Source organism: Vanacampus margaritifer, chromosome 7, assembly GCF_051991255.1.
Source record: "Vanacampus margaritifer isolate UIUO_Vmar chromosome 7, RoL_Vmar_1.0, whole genome shotgun sequence".
Classification (NCBI taxonomy): Eukaryota; Metazoa; Chordata; class Actinopteri; order Syngnathiformes; family Syngnathidae; genus Vanacampus; species Vanacampus margaritifer.
The window spans coordinates 22,167,874-22,180,148 of record NC_135438.1 but is presented as its reverse complement, the minus strand read 5'-3'; the positions used below and the strand labels follow the sequence as shown (position 1 = coordinate 22,180,148).

The following is a 12,275-nucleotide window of genomic DNA, read 5'->3' as shown; positions in this document are numbered from 1 at the left end:
GAAAGCGGGGCCACTGCTAACTGCTTTGGGCATATTGTTTGTAAACTTTGGAGAAACATTGTTGCCTGGGAAAATGTGTTGTGTGGGTGGTGGAAGTAAGTAGTTGGAGCAACCACAAAGGGAGAGATCAGGCCTATTTTCTCCGTAGGAGGAGCACATAAAAGTGAAAATGATGTTCATTATTACTGAAAAACAACATTAGCCTTCGGTGCTCATAAGAGCATGCCGTTTAACTGGCAAAGGTTGCCTCTAAAACTACCCAGTCAAGCAATTGACCCTACACGAGGAGATAAATATTTTTTACTCATGCTTTAATTAGTCCTCTTTCTGTGTTAAAGGGGCCATTATCTGAGCTGGAGGTAACTGCTTTTTCCATGGTGGTCACATTAAAGCATTGTATAGTTTTATTTTGCAGGCTTTATTGACCTCTCAACTGCTGGAGTTGACATTAAAGTATATGACCTATGGACAGTAGTGTACTGACGAGTGACTTTGGAAGCAACCACAAGTGCTAGCTATGTAACAATGGAATGGGTCTATAATTGGGTTGCTAATGAATGCACAAATCCTTGTTTTCCCACAAATCATGTTGTAAATTCAATTGTTTTTTAAATTATTTATTTTAACTGAGCTTAGGTGCTACTTCAATAAGACAGAAGCATGTTAAGAAACGTGATGTTCCTAGCCATGCAGGTATGGGACGCCATAAAAAAATAAAAATGAAAGATATTACTTGTAGTCCCTAATAAGTGAAAATAAAAATGTCTTGACACACCGCTGAGAAGAGTGTTTTTAACAAGCCTGCCACATTAAAATGAATTCAAAAAAAAGAAAAAAGAAGAAAAAAAACGTGCCAATTATATGAAATCAGGCTTAAAAAAAGTGAAGAATTGAGACAGCTTTGAGATGATGTGGAATTGTCTACTGAAGGCAGCCACGAAAATACATCCATTCAAAGCCTCCGGTGCTTGGTATACTATCCTACCCAGTCATTGCATCTTTTCCATGCCGTGAGGAGTCAGTGCTAGCCACTAGCTAGCCAGCTACCAGGCTTCCGGACACAAGGGACCACGGGGTCGTCCAATATGTCACCGTCTCGCTTGGTGTTGCTATGTGTGGGTCCACACAACAGAGACACTTCAAAGTTAACTGTTTAATAAACACAGTGTCACACATTGTTCAGCCTGTGTCTCAAACATTTGACAGACATACTTCCTGTTAGCACGGCTGACGTCTTTACACCAAACCTCCGAGTGAGATGGTCAGTAGGTTGGGGGGGGGGGTATTTGTTTTTTTCTCTCTCTCTCTCCCTCCCTCCATATATATATATATATATATATATATATATATATATATATAGGGAGAGAGAAAGATAGATAGATTTTCCCCGAACACTCCACTCAACGTTCACCTCAATTTATTTTCACTGGCACTCGACACATATTTATGTAAATAGGGGCTGTTCAACTGAACTGAGGTTGGTTGTCATTGGAGACAAGAACTCTTACCTCAGCTTCCTTTGTTGTTGTTGTGCATGTTAGCAGTGTCTTTGGGAGGCCCACTCCTGAGTTGCAAAGAAAATGTACAAACACAGAGGAAGAGCATGTGAAAGCTGAAGAAACAAACAAAGATACGACAGTCGGAGGGGGAGAGAAATAAACGAGAAGACCAACCAGATGGAAACAAAAGGGATTTTGTGACTAGATCATCTTACAGGAAGCACACGCTCTGATAATTTAGCCACTGACCTCTTGTATGCAGGCGTGTGGGGGGCGGAGACGACAAGGGCTCTGCTGGCCCATCTGCATGTCTTGTCCCTGCCTATGTGACCGTGTGCAGCACCTGGCCCTGCGCCAGCACCCAACACCCCTTTGTGGTGGCCATGGTGGCCGGTTGGGATCTGCCTTTGATCCTAGGCCAACTATTCATCTCTAAAGGAAGAGGAAGAGCAAAAAAAAAGATAAACAGAAAAAAGGGAGGAGGAGGAATAAAAGTCAACCTCTACCGACAATTATTGGAGAAACATCAAGGTCTTTCCTGCTTGTGTAAAACGAGAGAAGAGAAGAGAAGAGGGGATACTGTTTGATGGTTTGATCCAGGGTAGTGGCGAGGCTGGCTGAGGTTGAAGCTGACTAACAGGATGTGATCATTGCTGTGAAGAGGTTTTGCATGTCTGCTATGACACTTTTTTGGTGTTTAAATTTCTGCCAAGATACTCTTATTTTAGGGCAGCACCGTGTAGTGGTCAGCACATGTGCCTCAGAGTTCTGAGGTTGAGGGTTTGAATCCGGGCTGCAGTCTTCCTGTGTGCAGTTAGCATGTTCTCCCCAATGCTTGTATTAATTATCCCACTTTGTCCCACAATCCAAAAACATGCACGCTAATTCAATGGAAGGCACTATAAAATGTCCTTGGGTGTGAATGCTTATCTGTCTATATATGTCTGATGAGTGACCAGTCCTGGGTTGGACCCCACATCGTCCAATTCCAAGTAAGGTAAGGTTGCTTTCATGTTCTCTAGCTCTCTCCAGTCATCCCCTCATTTTTCACCTGTCACTACTGTAAGGCATGATGAGAGATGTAGTGCCTGTTTGGTGACCATTTTGTGGAGTGGCAACAGTTCCTGCAGGCTAACTACTGTAATTTGCGCACTATAAGCCGCTACTTTTTTCACTTGCATTCGACCCTGCGGCTAATACAACGGTGCGGCTTATCCACCATGTAGTTTTAGTTATAGTCTTTTGACTAAAATGTATTTTAGTTTTAGTCCAATTTTAGTCTACGAAATAAAGAGCGATTTTAGTAAATTTTTTAGTCGATGTTTTCAACTTTTATACAGAAAATTATAACACACCTATTTGTAACTGTAGTTTAACACGCAAGACACATTTAACAGAACAGTGTCTTTAGTAAACTTTGTTACAATGAAATATGTTGAACTTGACAATAATATGCCGTCTTATAATTTAGTTTTCACTTAAATAAAAAAAAGTGCATAATTGTCCTAGATTAATTTTAAAGCTGCACAATGAATGTAAACATGTTTGAACAATAAATAAAGTGCAGTGAATAGTTTCTGAGTGGCAGGGCTCTACATTAACTTTTTTGATGACAAGCCAACGTGGCTTGTGACTCTCTAAAGATACTAGCCGAAGACAATTTCCACCAGCCAATGTTTTTTTCCCAGTGAAATTTTTCAGATTTTTCTTTTTCTTTTTGAAGCCCCTAAACATAAAGTAACAACAGTATGTCTTTGGCAGCATTGCTATTTTAAGAGATTGATGTAGGCCTAAATTAGAGATGTGCATGTCAATTCTGGTGGCGATTGGTAGTAGTTAGTTAGCACGTTAAGATTTTTTATAGTTAGCGTCTATGGGTAGGAAGGCTGAATGCCAATCCAAAATACTGTGGCGATTGTTTTTATATTTCCAGAGGTTGAACTGGGCATATAACTCTAACTTCGGCCTAGATAAGTCTCTTAAAATAGCAATATGATTGGTTTGCTTACGATTTGTCTAACCCTAGCCCCCACCCTCCCACACAGTCTCTCATAAGCTACGAATGTAACCGCTAATTCTGTTGGACTAATTCATCGTAAGGATATAGAGGACCTTATTTAAGTAACATAGTCTGTTTTCAATGATGATGGCATGATGATGATGGCAACGTGTGATGTGAGTTTGTGTTTTTGTACGCGGGTCATAATCCCAGTATGTACTGACGAACTTTCCGGTGAGGGCTCGTTTGTGTTGCAGCAGCATCCCATCGATCAAAAACACAGATTCCCTCATAGTAGGCGGCGTAAAATTAATCCAAGGGAAAAGTCTTAGAACAGTCTCGGGTTTCGGGCATCTGACAGTTTAGCCCCAACATGAAATCCTTGGAGGTGAAATGCTACTGTACAGTGCAAAAACTGAAATCTTAAGAAAGATATAATTTCTTAAATTTGACCTATTTTCTAAGTTATTTTTTACTTAAAATGAAATTGTCATGAAAAATCAATCGTGCTTATTTTAATATACTTTTTACTTAATTATCTTATTTGATCAGGCAGTCTTGCCATTGAGTGTTACTAGTCAGTTTTAAGTACTGTGAGGATTAAAACAAGCATTTCCCACATTTTAAAATGACAACTAACCAACATCAAAGGCCCTGAACTGGGGTTCCATAAGTTTTTTTTTTAAAGATTTTGCATGATCTAGTAATAAAATAAATGGAAAAAAAGTATGAAAACAATCAGAACAGTGCAATATGGTTCATTTCGTTATATTTACTCGGCACATTTTCCCTTGTTTGATTACCAGCTCAGTGGTCTAGTGGTAGAGTGCCTACACTCAGACTTGAAGGTTGTGGGTTTGATTCCTGGCTGGGTTATGACAAAGAAAATGGGACCTGTTACCTCCCTGCTTGAAACTCAGGCTTAACTCAAGTTATCCTAGTGCAAAAAAAAACAACCCATGTATTTAAAAAAAATTGTTCTATTTATTACAGCTTGAAAAAAGTCGACATTACTTACTATTTTCAAGACCGCAGTGGTTTATATGGGCCTAGTATTATTTTCTTATTTTTCAAAATCTTACAGGTAAATTTAATTACAATTTTCTTGTTCTGTTGGCAGATAATTTTGCTTATTTGAAGTAATGATTTTCTTATTTTTCAAAATCTTACAGGTAAATTTAAGTACAATTTTCTTGTTCGGTTGGCAGATAATTTTGCTTATTTGAAGTAATGATTTTCTTATTTTACTATATTTTTTTCTTAGTATATATATATATATATACATATATATATATATATATATATATATATAATTACTTGGGTGGCCTGCCCAAGTTTCAAGATGGTTTGGGAAACACTGTCTTTGATACATTTTGGAAGTAACTTTGTCCAACACGACTCATGGTTCCTATCCCAATCTTCTCTTAGGGCAGGGATAGGCAGCCCTGGTCCTCGAGAGCCGGAGTCCTGCATATTTAGATGGTGATTCAAATGATCTGTTGATCAGCAAGCTCTGGAGAAGCCTGATAACGATCCTCACCTGTGTTGGAGAAGGGAGACGTCAAAAACACGCAGGACAGCGGCTCTCAAGGACCAGGGTTGCCTACCCTTGTCTTAGTGTGTGTTCAACCAGTTCTCCAAGAAAAATATGTGAAAAGATGTATTTTCTTTTAATGATAGAGGATATCAAAGTTTGAAACAAACATTTGTGTTCTGAGGCGAAAATAATTACCACTCTGACTTTGTTGCTTTCACCTACAATTTTGAGACAAACTGACTAATTAATTCATAGAAAGTAACAACTGTTTATACCGCTAAACTATGAAAGGTGAAAGCAACAGCCATTAGTTTTGAATCCAGCCTGTCAGACATCTATCTGGTGGGCTGAACACTTCATGCACAACTTTTGTACTTCCCGTCTTCCTTCGTCCTTGAGGACAGAGAAAAACAACAGACAATAGCACACGCATTGATCACCAAGGACGAGATTCTGTTGTTTTGTCTCTTTGAGCCTCTACTTCTATTTGCCGCCATCATTTTCCTTTCATGGTCATTTTTTCCTGCATTCTCTTGAGACCTCACCAGCTAACAACTGAAAATACAAACTAAACTGAAACAGTAACTGAATCTCACCATTGTCCCATAAATGTAAGTCATTTGTCATTTGTTGTTAGAGATCCTTGTGAGAGTTTTCCCCTTCTTGCTTCATTATAGTTTCTGATCAGACGGTAAAACAGTCAGACAAACAAACTGATATACAAAAATAGCATTTGATTTGTCACCAGGGTACAAGAAGACAAACAAATGTGAACAATGTATAGCAGATTTCTGCTGCAGCCATCAGTGTTTAAATTATTTGAAATTGTTGAGTATGTCAGTAATAATGCTTTGTATTTCAATGCCCAAATGTGAGGGAGTGTCAGTGTTATGTATTTCAGTAACTGTGTGTCATGCCATGTTTGAATATACGGGTTACTTCTAAAACACGAACATTAATCCCCACTGATTCAAACCCAGACAGCTTGATGTCTGCCAAAATAAAGTACTTAGATGAAATTACATTACGACCGTTTACAACTGTCCAATCTATTTCTGGACTTGACTAACAAAAAGAAAAGGGCTGAACAACATGAGAAATGTAATAGAACGACACGTCAAAACAAAAAACTGTCAGGGTCGACAGTCCAAGTTGTTAAAACTGTTCACGATTCATGATTGGAAATCCTTATGTGTGTGGTTAACACCAAGGCTCGCTAAGCTGCGGACTCCATGCTTGTGATGTGAAATGGCACGCTCGCCAAATAGGAGGCAATCTTAAGCTTGCACTGTTGCCATACACAGATTGAGGCACACATTTTTGTGTTGAGTGTTTGTGTAATCTGTTTTTCCCAAGTCATTCACCACAAATGACATGCACAGTTTGTATCCACAATTTAGTTGCCTGTTAAGATAAGTTAGCCTAGCTTCTTGTATCTCTCTACCACTGTTTCTTCTGTGTATTTCCCTAGCTTCTTCTATTTCTTCTTCTTCTTCTGTGAGGAGTGGGAGGGTGAGAGAGAGGGAGAAGTGCGAAAACTTTTTGAGCGTTTTTTTTGTGTTTTTTCATCTCTTTTTTGATATTTATGTATAGTTTTTTTCTTTATCTTGTAGTGTTTTTTTGTAAAACTTAGTGGTTAGTGTCGGTGTTTGTTTTTCGGTGGTGGACCGGCGTAGCCTTCCGCTCCGGACAGGAGCGCCCCCCCACCCGGGGATGCGGCGGCGGCCGAAGGGGCGCCGCTGCCCGCGGAGCCGGAAGAATCGGCGGCGCCGGAGGCTCCGGTGATGGCCGGTCCGTCGGCTCCGGGGGCTCCGGTGTTGGCCGGTCCGTCGGCTCTGGTCGCCCCGGTGACGGCGACGGCGGGGTTGGCGGGTTCGGTTGATGCGGTGGCGGTGGTGGGTGGGGCCGCGTTGGAGTTGACAGGAGCTGGCCCGCCACCGCCACAAACCGATAACGTATTAGAGGGATCGATAAAAGAAAAAAAGGGAACAAACGCTGTCATTCTACGACCGTGTGATAATGTGTTTGTGAATGAAAACATGGCTGATGTGGGTGATGAGGGAATGGATGATGATGACACATTACTGAAAGTGTCACAAAAGAGAAAACTTAATGTTCTGGTGAAAGGTATGGTTAAAAATAGAAAAACGACTGAAAGTGAATGTGATTTTACACAGGATGACAACGATGTACCCTACTCTGTTGAAATGATAAAGAGGTTTCTTGAAGAAACAAAAGGGGTACGGCAAACCGCCATATCCGAGCATTTTCCCGATCTCAGGCTTTTTATTAAGTCCGCAAAGCCTCTTTCACGAAGGCTTGGGGAAGTGCTCACCGACCAAGAAATTTATCGGCTCAGAAAGAGCATAGCGAAAGCCAAAGATGAATTGCACAATGATGAAATTGGGGATTAATCTCATTTTATTGTTGTTTGTGTCAATGCTGTGTTGTCCTAATGGGTCGCTATTTATTTTCCCATTTATGTGTGATTTTAATATGGGAACTCTGAACGTGAATGGTGCCCGGGCTGATTTCAAAAGAGCTGCTCTTTTTAAGATGATGGAATTGAATAGACTAAATGTGTTGTTTCTTCAAGAAACGCACAGCACTGACAACAATGTCTGTGAATGGAATATAGATTTTAAGGGGGAGGTAATTCTGAGCCATGGTTCCAGTGCCAGTGGGGGAGTTGGTATTTTATTAGCTCAGAATTTTTTGCCGGCTTCTTTTAGTGTAGAGGAAATTATTCCAGGTTTTTTGCTGAAAGTTATAGCTTTTTATGAAAATGTTAAGTTAGTATTTTTAAATGCCTATGCTCCAACCAGAGGGGTGGAGAGGATCATGTTTTTAGATAAGTTAGGTGATGCTCTTAAAGCGTGTTGTGGTGATTTCGTGTTTTTAGGCGGTGATTTTAATTGCACAGAAAATCCCGCTCTGGACAGGAATCATCCTGAGCCACACCCTGGATCGTCTCACAGACTCAGACAGCTCATTAAAGACCACGAGCTGTCTGACCTATGGAAAGTCTTTCATAATGACACACGACAGTACACATGGAGCCATAGGTATGAGAATTATTTATCCCTCGCCAGACTTGATCGCTTTTACTGTTTTAGTCACCTTTTAAATATTTTTCAAAGGTGCTCGATTCGGCCTGTTGGTTTTAGCGATCATTTTCTTGTTTCTTGTTCCGTTTTTATTCAGAACATTCGCTTACGTAGCGCCTATTGGCATTTTAACACAGCTCTTTTGAATAATCAGGCTTTTAAAACAGCTTTTAAGTTTTTTGCTTATCTCACAGAGAGAGCAGACCCAGTTTTCCCACCATCCAGCAATGGTGGGATTACGGAAAAACTCAAACCAGACAACTGTGCCAGAACTTCACTCGCTTTGCCACGGGTGAGTTGACCCGGACTGTAAGTGGTCTGGAGAGACAAGTAGAGGAGTTACAGTCTGTAGCTGCTTCTACGGGAAATCGAGGAGTTTTAGACTCCCTCAAGTCCAAACAGTCGGCGTTGGCCAGCCTGCTCGGGGTTTCTGCACAGGGGGCGCTGGTCAGGTCACGTTTTATGAACATCTCGCAGATGGATGCCCCCTCTCAGTTTTTCTTTGGGCTTGAGAAGAAAAATGGACAAAGGAAGATCATTCATTGCTTACGCACGGGTAGCCGTTCCGAAGTCTCAGATTCTTCTGGGATCAGGAAATATGCTGCCGGTTTCTACAGAGACCTTTATAGGAATGAGTGGTCAAGTAATCCAGAGGCACACGGCAATTTTTTAAGCGGTCTCCCTCAGGTGAGCCAGGAGCAAACCCCTCAGTTGGCGGCACCGGTGAGGCTCGAGGAGCTGGAAGCTGCCCTGGGGAGCCTGCAGTGTGGCAGGGCTCCTGGCATTGATGGCCTTTCGGTGGACTTTTACAAGTCCTTCTGGCCGGTTGTCGGACCAGACTTGCTTGCCGTGATTAACGACAGCATCAAAAATGGGAAGCTCCCGTTGAGCTGCAGGAGGGCCATCATCACCCTGCTACCAAAGAAGGGAGACCTGCAGGACATTAAGAACTGGAGGCCTGTGTCCTTGCTGTGCTCGGATTACAAGATCTTCTCCAAAGCGCTGGCCCTTAGGCTGCGAGGGGTGATGTCGTCCATCATCCACCCTGATCAGACCTATTGCGTGCCGGGCAGGCTCATCAGTGATAATATAAATCTAATTCGGGATTATTTGGAACTCTGCAATTCCTTGGCTATTGGGACTGGCCTCATTTCCATAGACCAGGAAAAGGCTTTTGATAGGGTTGAACATCAGTACCTGTGGCAAACCATGGGAGCCTTTGGTTTCAGCCCTGATTTTATAGCCATGATCCAGGTGTTTTATTGCGATATTGAGAGCGTTCTTAAAATAAATGGTGGTCTGAGTGCCCCGTTCGACGTCCGGAGGGGGGTGAGGCAGGGCTGCTCTCTCTCTGGGATGCTGTATTCTCTGTCCATAGAGCCTCTGCTCCACAAGTTAAGGGAAACTTTAAACGGTGTGCACATCCCCCAGTGTTGCATGTCTTTCAAATTATCTGCCTATGCTGATGATGTAGTGGTTTTAACTCTTAAAGTCACAAGAGGACATTGACATTTTAAAAAAAGTTGTGACAGAGTTTGGTTTTATTTCATCTTCGCGTGTGAACTGGGGGAAGAGCGAGGCTCTCATGGTGGGAGAGGGGCTGAAGGACAAGCTCAAATTGCCGGGCGAACTGGAATGGAAAATTGGGGGTTTTAAATATTTGGGCATCTTTTTGGGAGATGAGACCTACAAAAAGAAAAACTGGGAAAATGTGTTGGAGATGGTGAGGGTGAGGTTAAAACGGTGGAAATGGTTACTGCCAAAAATGTCCTACAGGGGCAGAACCCTCATAGTCAACAACTTGGTTTCGTCTTCCTTGTGGCACAAACTAATGGTCTTGGACCCTCCAGCCTCTCTCCTAGAAGAGTTACAGCGCATTTTAATTGATTTCTTTTGGGGGGGCAGGAGGCACTGGGTTCCACAGAGCATCCTTTTCCTCCCTAAAGAAGAGGGGGGGCAGGGCTTGGTGCATTTGGCCAGCAGGGGCGCTGCTTTTAGACTCCAGTTTGTGCAAAGGCTCCTGACTGGCCCCAAGGATGTTCTGTGGAGACCATTAGCCCGATGCACTTTGCAGCGTTTAGGTTTATGTGGGCTGGATTTTAGTTTGTTTTTAATGGACTTGTCTCGCATGAGCACAGTTTCTCTGCCTTGTTTTTATCGGAGTGTTTTTAAAGTCTGGAACTTCCTGAAAAAACAGCGGGCGGAGCAGGCCGACTCACTGTACTGGCTCATGCAGGAACCTGTCCTCCAGGGAACCCTGCTGGACTACCCTAGCTGGGGGGGAGCGACTCTGTCCAAGACCCTTCAAGCTGCAGGGGTCGCAACGCTTGGCAGAGTGGTGGAGCTGACCGGTCCCAGTCTCGAGGACCCCGCTCCGCTGGCCTCCATTCTGGGGCTAAATTCCGTGAGGGTCGTTACACAGCTGCTGAACCACTGGAAAAGCAGACTGGCTGGACATGAGCGCTCCCTCCTCAGTCTGTATGGCAGTGGTTCCCTAACTCTGAACCCAGAGGACGGCTTCCCCCACATCGGCCTGCTCCCAGACTTGGGTGACTGCGGCGGCCCCCTGCTGGAGAACATTCCAGCAGTTTCTTTGGGAGCCGCGCCCGGAAAACAATTTTACCAAACAATGGTTAAGACCTTGCATAAAAACAAACTTACCGGACGATTGGACACTCCATGGAGGAGAGTTATGGACGAAAAACTGAAGCCAGCTTGGGGCACTTTATACAAGGCCCCAGTGGTCAAAAAACATGGCGACGTTCAGTGGCGGATCCTTCACGGCATCGTGGCCGTGAACTCCTTTGTCTCCGCGATAAATCCGGCCGTGGCGGATACCTGCCCCTTTTGTGGACACAGGGAAACAGTCTTTCATTGTTTTTATCAGTGCGAGCGTTTGCGTTCGGTTTTTGATTTGGTTGGTAGGCTTTTTACCCAATGCAATGTAGTTTTTTACAAGCACTCTTTTATTTATGGTTTTAACCACAAGGGCCAGTTCAAGAGGGAAAGCAGGGTTTTAAACTTTGTTTTGAGCCAGGCCAAGATGGGTGTGTGGTTGTCCCGAAAAAGGAAAGTTGACGATGGGGCAGAAGTTGATCCCACGGTTCTGTGTAAAAAGTTGATAAAGTCCAGACTTTTTATTGATTTTAGTTTTTACAAGAGAGCAGGAGATCTGGAGAGTTTTTGTGACATGTGGACTGTTAACGGGGCACTGTGCGACGTGAATGAAGAGGTGTTGTGTTTTAGCGATGTTCTGCTGTGAAAGCATTTTATTTTTTTATCTATTTATGAAATTGCTCTTGCCGACCTGTGTGTTTAGGAAAAGAATGTAAATAAGAGCGGCAAATAAATGTATTTTTTCAAAAATCAAAAATCAAAAATATTCTTCTACTACTTTTTCTTCTTCTTTGCATTTCCCACAAGTCAGAATACCCTGTAGCACAGTGTTGCTTTTCACAAGTCAGTGTTGGTGTTATGTCAGACATCTGGTTTGGGAGCGGAGAGTAAACTCAAGATTGCCGGTGGAGATACCTTTAGAAATGTAGTGTGATGTGTTGGTCACCTTGAGTACACCACACACACACACACACTATAAAAGTAGAAAGCAACACTTTCAAAAATGTTTCAAAAGTGCAAATTTCCAAAATATAAAAATACACTAGAAGCAAGAGCATGAATAGCACAGCGGGATAGACCATACCAAATGAACCTCAACATGAAATGCAACAACAATCCCTCGGTTGATCATTCATCCCTTGAGAACCAAGCTTTTGTTTTCATACCTTTAAAGAAAACATGGCTTTTTTTGCACCAGAAAAGCCCAAAGTACATACAGAATTTAAGCTTCCTACAATCAGTAGTTTTCTCTAAAAAACAAACAAAAAAACAAAAAAAATCATATCCTCATATGAGTACAATAGGTTGCTTATTTTGTACATACAATGTCACAGAAAGACACTACAAATATGCTACAAAATAAGTATCAATGTATTCCCTACAGTTTACATCAGCAAGGTTTGTGAAGTACATCAGTATGCGATTGGTCCACACCACCAAGATTCCCGTTCACAGCGATATATCAGCGCATCCGCCATATTAGATATGGCAATTGTATTCACCCTTAAATCAGCAAA

General features: G+C 42.3%; 1 protein-coding gene across 8 annotated transcripts in view; it reads right to left on the bottom strand.

Annotated features, from left to right (window-relative positions):
* Positions 1 to 12,275, bottom strand: part of LOC144055581 (axin-2-like) — a 131,016-nt gene that overhangs the window by 88,283 nt on the left and 30,458 nt on the right. For 5 of the 8 annotated variants that reach the window (XM_077571677.1, XM_077571682.1, XM_077571683.1 and 2 more), the window contains exon 1: positions 1 to 1,265. This exon is cut by the window's left edge. The gene's annotated coding sequence lies outside the window, so the exon portion shown is untranslated. Of the gene's footprint in view, positions 1,266 to 1,508; positions 1,565 to 1,748; positions 1,932 to 12,275 lie in introns of those variants that run through there. The other 3 variants (XM_077571681.1, XM_077571679.1, XM_077571680.1) reach the window with 1 other exon arrangement.